This window comes from Phacochoerus africanus, chromosome 11 (assembly GCF_016906955.1).
Source record: "Phacochoerus africanus isolate WHEZ1 chromosome 11, ROS_Pafr_v1, whole genome shotgun sequence".
NCBI classification, from domain to species: domain Eukaryota; kingdom Metazoa; phylum Chordata; class Mammalia; order Artiodactyla; family Suidae; genus Phacochoerus; species Phacochoerus africanus.
Window position 1 is genome coordinate 1,758,287 of NC_062554.1, and position 6,500 is coordinate 1,764,786.

Here is a 6,500-nt window from a genome sequence, read left to right on the forward strand (position 1 = left end):
TTTTATGGTTTTGATGACTCTTTTTTATTTTTTTCTTTTTAATTTTATTTTGTTTGAAGCATGTTCATGATTAGATCTGTATGCTGGCTTATTTGAATGACTGCTCTCTGATTGCAGTTTCCTCAGTTCTAGTTCTTCCTCTTCTTCTTCTTCTTTTTTTCTTCTTTTCTTTTTTCTTCCCTTTCCTTCCTTTCTTTTTGGTTTAGAGAAGCCCTTTCAATATTTCCTTTAACCTGGGTTTTGTGTTGCTGTATTCTTTAAGTTTTTGTTTGTTGGAAAAAAAATTTATTTCTCCTTCTATTTTAAATGATATTCTTGCTGGATAGAGTATTCTAGGTTGCATATTTTTTTCCTTTTAGCACTTTAAATATCTCTTGCCATTCCCTCCTGGCCTGTAGTGTTTCTGTAGAGAAATCAGCTGATAATCTTATGGGGGTTCCCTTGTAGGTAACATTCTGTTTTTCTCTTGCTGCCTTTAGGATCCTCTCAGAAAGTAGAGGAAATTTGAGGTTAAGCTCTCAGTTGATGTATCCAAATACTTAGAAGTTGTCCTTGCTGGGGACAAAGATAGAGGTGGAGGGAAAATTTGAGATGCAGGAGCTCAGGTCCTCAGGGGATGAGGAATAGCAGGGAGCTTCATGGGGTGGACAGGAGATGCCATTGCTGGAACACCATGGTTTCAAAGAAGAAAGTATCTGGGATTGAGGATGCAATGGAATAATTTGCAAAAGGTGGCAGGGCACCTCCCAACCCTGATGAGTGTGAATCATCAGAGTCAACACATCCAAGCCCTTTCTTCTAATCTAAGAGCAGTAACTTCACTTAGCTGTTCCAGATAATTATATGCTATCCCAGTTAAGTCTTAGGCCTACACTGTGAGATAGGGATTATTAATCCCACTCTATAGAACATGAAATTCAGTCTCAAAGAGCTTAAACAACTTTCTTGAGCTCATACACATCAAGCTAACCTCAGGTCTCCTGGCTATAAAAGCCACACTTAGTGATTTTCAAACCATTTAAGTTTTTATCCATTTTCCCCCAAGCCTCCAAGGATGATTGGTAATGAGATCTATTACAAAACTAGAATGGCTGGGAAAATCAGTAACAAGGACTGAAATAAACAATGTAAATCTAAATGTTTATTATTAGAGTCAACACATTTAAAATTACTTTCTCAAATTGCTATGAAACTGTAGAAGTGGTTCCCTTCACTCCTGTCCTTAATGCATCGTGGACTGATAATAAACAGTTTGCCAGCGAGCACCAGTCTGTGGGCTGCACGTTGAGGGACAGGAGACCGTGCTTTGTTTCTGCTGCCTGACTCGTATTACTCCATGGCTTTCTCCCACCACCTGATGTCCTCAGCTAAAGGGACTGTTTTGTCTACATAGACGAAGTTAGAGCCTGGTGGCCCTGACCCTGGCCCCCATCTCCCACCAAATTTCTTTTTCAACTGTTTTTTTTTTTAATCCTATTCTCTGGAAAAAGTGTTCATCAGGCTCCTTGGAATTCGTTCCAACTGGACCTTCTATTTATGCCACCTGAATGCGTCACATACTCTGCAAGTCATTTCTGGAGAGCTAACCCAGGGACCTTTATCTCAAAGGGGCCAGGAAGAACAGCCCTAGAGATTCATCAAGTTCTATTAGAACCTTCATTTCCTTCCCACCACACACACAAAGACACCCCCCTCATCCTCACAGAATGTTTGTAACTATGTTTCTAGAGGGAGCAGAGCCTTCAACCATTTATGCTGTCAGGTATTTAGTGCAGAGCTACTATACAATTACATGGCAAACATCTGCTTTATAAAGTTCTCCTTAGAGGTCAGCATCAACACTTCTGCTCTGAGAGGTGAGTGCACTAGTCATGGGTTTGTCTAAATAATGTAAAATTTTGTTTGTAAATGCAAACTATTACGTTTAGAATGCATATGAAATGAGGTCCTACTGTTCGGCCCAGGGAACTACATCCAGTCTCTTGGGATAGAACATGATAGAAGAGAGTATGAGAAAATAAAGGTATATGTATGTATAACTGGGTCACTATGATGTACAGAAGAAATTGGCACAACACTGTAAATTAGCTATACTTTAATTAAAAATAAATAAGAACCACCAAAGTAAGTGAGAACTTAAAAATAAAAGAAACTCTAACCAATTTTAGCTCTTGAGCCCTGTGGAAAGGGTGGCCTCAGCAAGCCTGGCGTTGCAGAATGGTCATTCTGGGCACCCAAACCAGGCTGCCCAGGAGTCCCTAGAATGCCGTCTGGACGGTCCCCAGCAGCTGCAAAGCAGTGCTCAGCTTGTGTAGCTGAAACAGTGGAAAGCAAATCAGGAGGAAACCACCTGACGTTCAGGTTGTCGGAGGCACGGAGCCCATGGCCCCCTTCATCCTGATGCCCCGAGCAGTGAGGGGGAGCGTGGGGTGAGCATTAAATCTCTGACTCACGGGAGCCAGCATGAACCTCGTGCCAAAGGTAAGAGCTCTAGAAAGATCTCCAGGTAGCCAGGGGAGGGGAAGAAAAGGGAAAAATCAGTTTCCTTTTATGCATGTGGCTGTGAATGACACAGCCCCAAACAGAGAAAGGCGCATAGGCTGTCCTTCCTGACAACCTTTGAATTTGTGAAAATCTCCTGACATGGGTTGAAGGGAAAATTATACTATGATCCTCATCAAAGTAAAATAATTGAAAACCCACCAACACTTTAATTTGACTTAAGGAAAAGTAACAATTCTGATATATGAACAAACACCTCTGATGAGTACTTTGTAGATGTCATTTCTTTCAACCTCACTACAAAGCTGCGTCATAGGGACAATTTTTCATGTTCTACAAATGAAAAAATACTGAGTGAGACAGATGGAAATGTCAGATGCAAGAAAATGCTGGCCCCTGGGAGGCCCAGGATCTGCGTCTTCTTTCTCCAGGGTCCACAATGCTGTGAGCACAGACTGAAGCCCGCAGTGAAGGCAGGGTTGGCCCTACTGAACTCTGCTTGGGTCAGAGGGCAAAGAGCACACATGCTGCTCAGTGCTTGGCCCCATTCCTCAGACAAGAGCCTGTTGAGAGGCTGACCAGAGAATGGTGAGGGATCTGAAAAGTAGGTCACAGGTGGAATGGCCAAAGGATCAATGGGGGCTTACTCTTGGAAAAGGGAAGGCAGTAGGTGTGTGCTGGCTGTATTCAGATATTTCAGTGTTTTGATGTAGAAAGGAGAGGCTTTGTGCCATTAAAGTCATGGGAGATCAAGTGATAAGACTAAAAACAGATATTTCATGAAAGAGCTACATCCATGGCAGTAAACTAGCCTATCACTAGAGTAATTTAATGCATTTAATGAAGACAGATCATAACATATTGTTCAATGAGCTGTAGGTTCTTAGCTATTCATTCATTATATGTCACAATTCATTCTATCAATGAACTAAGTGGTATGAGTAGAAATGCTAAATGCTTTCGTAAAATGAGACATTTTTATATTTTTAAGTTAGAAGGACATTTTGAAGCTATTTAATGCATATATTATCATTTGCATTAAATATTCCAAATTTTAAAGAATGCAAATAAAGTCGTTGGCAGAAAATTTTCTTTCTATGAAGATCAGAACCAGTTGTACTGAATAGAAAATTTCAGTGTCATGTTAATGTGTTAAAAGAATAAACTTTCCAAAGAGCATATAGAGAGATACATTTAGGAAAGTATTTGGGGATATGTTTTGAAGTTCCATGAATATCATATCCAGCATTTCCGCTATGAGTATTACCTGAGAAATCAGGAAATATTTTATCAACATAACTAAGTGAAAATATAAATACTAAATGTAATTTATAATATGATTACAAATATATAAAACTATTTGCAAATGACATTAAAAGAAACCAAAATAGATTGTGAGGCATTGTTAACATTAAGGATTTGTGAGTGACTCTTTCTATAGTTAATTATGTAGAGAGAAGTAAGAGAAAAATGCATGCAAATAGGTTTTGTAAATCGGAAGAAATTACCTGAAGGGATTGATATTTAATTGAAGTTAGTGAAAAGAAAAGACGTGCATAAGTGAAAATTTCAGATTACTGAAAGAAATCTCTAATTTTTTATTTTATAATACTTGAAAGAAACAATTTAAAAAGATTTTCATACTCTATTTTCTCATTCTGACAAATACCACTTTTTTTTCTAAATTTTACTGAATCTGTAGTATTCCCTAAAACTACTGCATTGGATTGCAATGATTTCTCTGTGTCTTCCCTTATAATTTATCATTAATTCTGCTTTCTCAGGATTGTTTCAAAACACAGGAAGTTTGCCTAAGTCACAACACAATGCCAAAACATAGAGAAGGTACTAATGAAAATGTCACCCTAGGGAGTTCCCATCGTGGCTCAACTAAATGAATCATATTAGCATCCAGGAGAACCCAGGTTCAATCCCTGGACTTGCTCAGCAGGCACCTGGATCTGGTATTGCTGTGGCTGTGGCATAGGCTGGAAGCTATAGCTCTGATTCGACACCTAGCCTGGGGACCTTCATACGTTGTGGGTGCAACCCTAAAAAGGCAAAAAAAATTTTTTTAACATAAAAAGAAGAAAATGTCACCCAAAACTCAACAGATCAGTGAATGTAGCTTAGCACAGGGGTTGCGTATATTCATTATTGAAAATAGTAGAGATACATTTATCTTAGAGCTCAGCACATATTTCTTTTGAATTGGGCATTAAGAAAAGCAGCTAGTAATGGCAGTTTTTAGATCTTATTTTGTAATGTAATCCACCTGATGCTTTATCAAACTGTCCATGCATTCGTCCATCAAATGTTTTTTTTCAGTACATTTTATTCCCAACACTAGTTATGATACAGGAAGAAAATACACCATTGTTGAGGGAAATGTGTATAAATTGAGGAGAGTGAAGAGCAAACATGCAAACAACAACAAAAAGCATAACCAGTATAAACAATGGTGATCTGGACATCTTCAAACATGATGTCAAGCCAAGGGAAAGTCATCTGATTACCCCTTGGAAGGCAGAGAAGACTTTAAGAGAAATGAATCTTAGGATGAACAGAAGTCCCAAGGGGGGGTGATGGGGGGAGGTTGGAAGCCATTCAAGTTGAAGAAAAAGGGACAAAAGCCAGAGAGAGTAGAGTGTGTGGGGGGGGAAGGGGACTCTAAATAGCTCAGGAAGGTTGGATCAGTGCAGGTGTAGGGTAGAAATATCCCAAGGAACAAGCAAAGAGTCGCATGCAGAGGGGGGCATCAGAAAGTGTACACTGTGCTGTGCTCGAGAAGTTAGGGTGCATCCTGGAGGCAGGCGAAACGTGAAAGCCTTAAAAGAATCCTTTTGGCATCACTTGTTCTTTGATACATAACAATTATCCTGTTATGGGAAGAAGAAAGAAGCACAAACAAAAATCCTATAAAGCACTGTGTTTACAGGCAGTGCAGAAGAAGAACTTCCTGTGCATGAGTCTGCAGAATAAACAAAGAAAACATGGAAAGTGTAGAATGAAAGTATAAACAAACATTCTCATTTCCCTCAACAGGACTAATTCCCAGGAGAGATGGAGGCTGGAAACCACAGCAGTGTGACAGAGTTCATCCTTTTGGGGCTCACGGAGGACCCTGTGCTTGGTGTCATCTGCTTTGTGATATTTCTAGGCATCTATGTTGTCACCTTAGGTAGGCAATGTCAGCATAATTGCTTTAGTAAGAAGCTGTGCCCAGCTTCACACCCCCATGTACCTCTTTCTTGGCCATTTGGCTTTTGTGGACAGTGGTTCTTCCACATCCGTCACGCCTGTGATGCTTCATAGGATTCCTTAGACATGGAGTGGCCATCACCACTGCTGGCTGTGAGGCCCAGTTCTGTTCTGCAGTCCTGTTTGGGACAGCCGAGTGCTTCCTATTGGCCACCATGGCCTATGACCGCTATGTGGCCATCAGCTTGCCCCTGCTCTACTCCACCCACATGTCCCCAAGAGTCTGTGTCCCCTTAGTGGGGGCTTCCTATCTGGGTGGGTGTGTGAATGCTTGGACATTTGCTAGTTGCTTGTTGAGTCTGTCTTTCTGTGGACCAAATCAGATAGACCACTTTTTCTGTGATTTCTCCCCTTTGGTGAAACTTTCCTGCTCAGAAGTCTCTGTTCTTGAAATTCTCCCTTCCATCTCCTCTGGGTCCATCCTTGGGGTCACAGGGTTTGTCATAGCTCTCTCTTACATCCGCATCCTCTTCACCATCCTGAAGATGCCCTCCACTGAAGGAAGACACAAGGCCTTCTCCACCTGCACGTCCCACCTCACGGCTGTTACGCTCTACTATGGAACTATTACCTTCATTTACGTGATGCCCACGTCCAGCTACTCCACTGGCCAGAACAAGGTGGTGTCTGTGTTCTACACGGTGGTGGTCCCCATGCTGAACCCCCTCATCTACAGCCTGAGGAACAGAGATGTAAAGGAGGCCCTGAGGAAGGCCACTCTCAGACTATCTCAGTAG

At 41.1% G+C, this 6,500-nt stretch overlaps 1 pseudogene; it reads left to right on the top strand.

Moving 5' to 3' along the window:
* The first annotated feature begins 5,565 nt into the window (after positions 1-5,565).
* LOC125111333 (olfactory receptor 491-like) lies at positions 5,566-6,500 on the top strand (annotated as a pseudogene).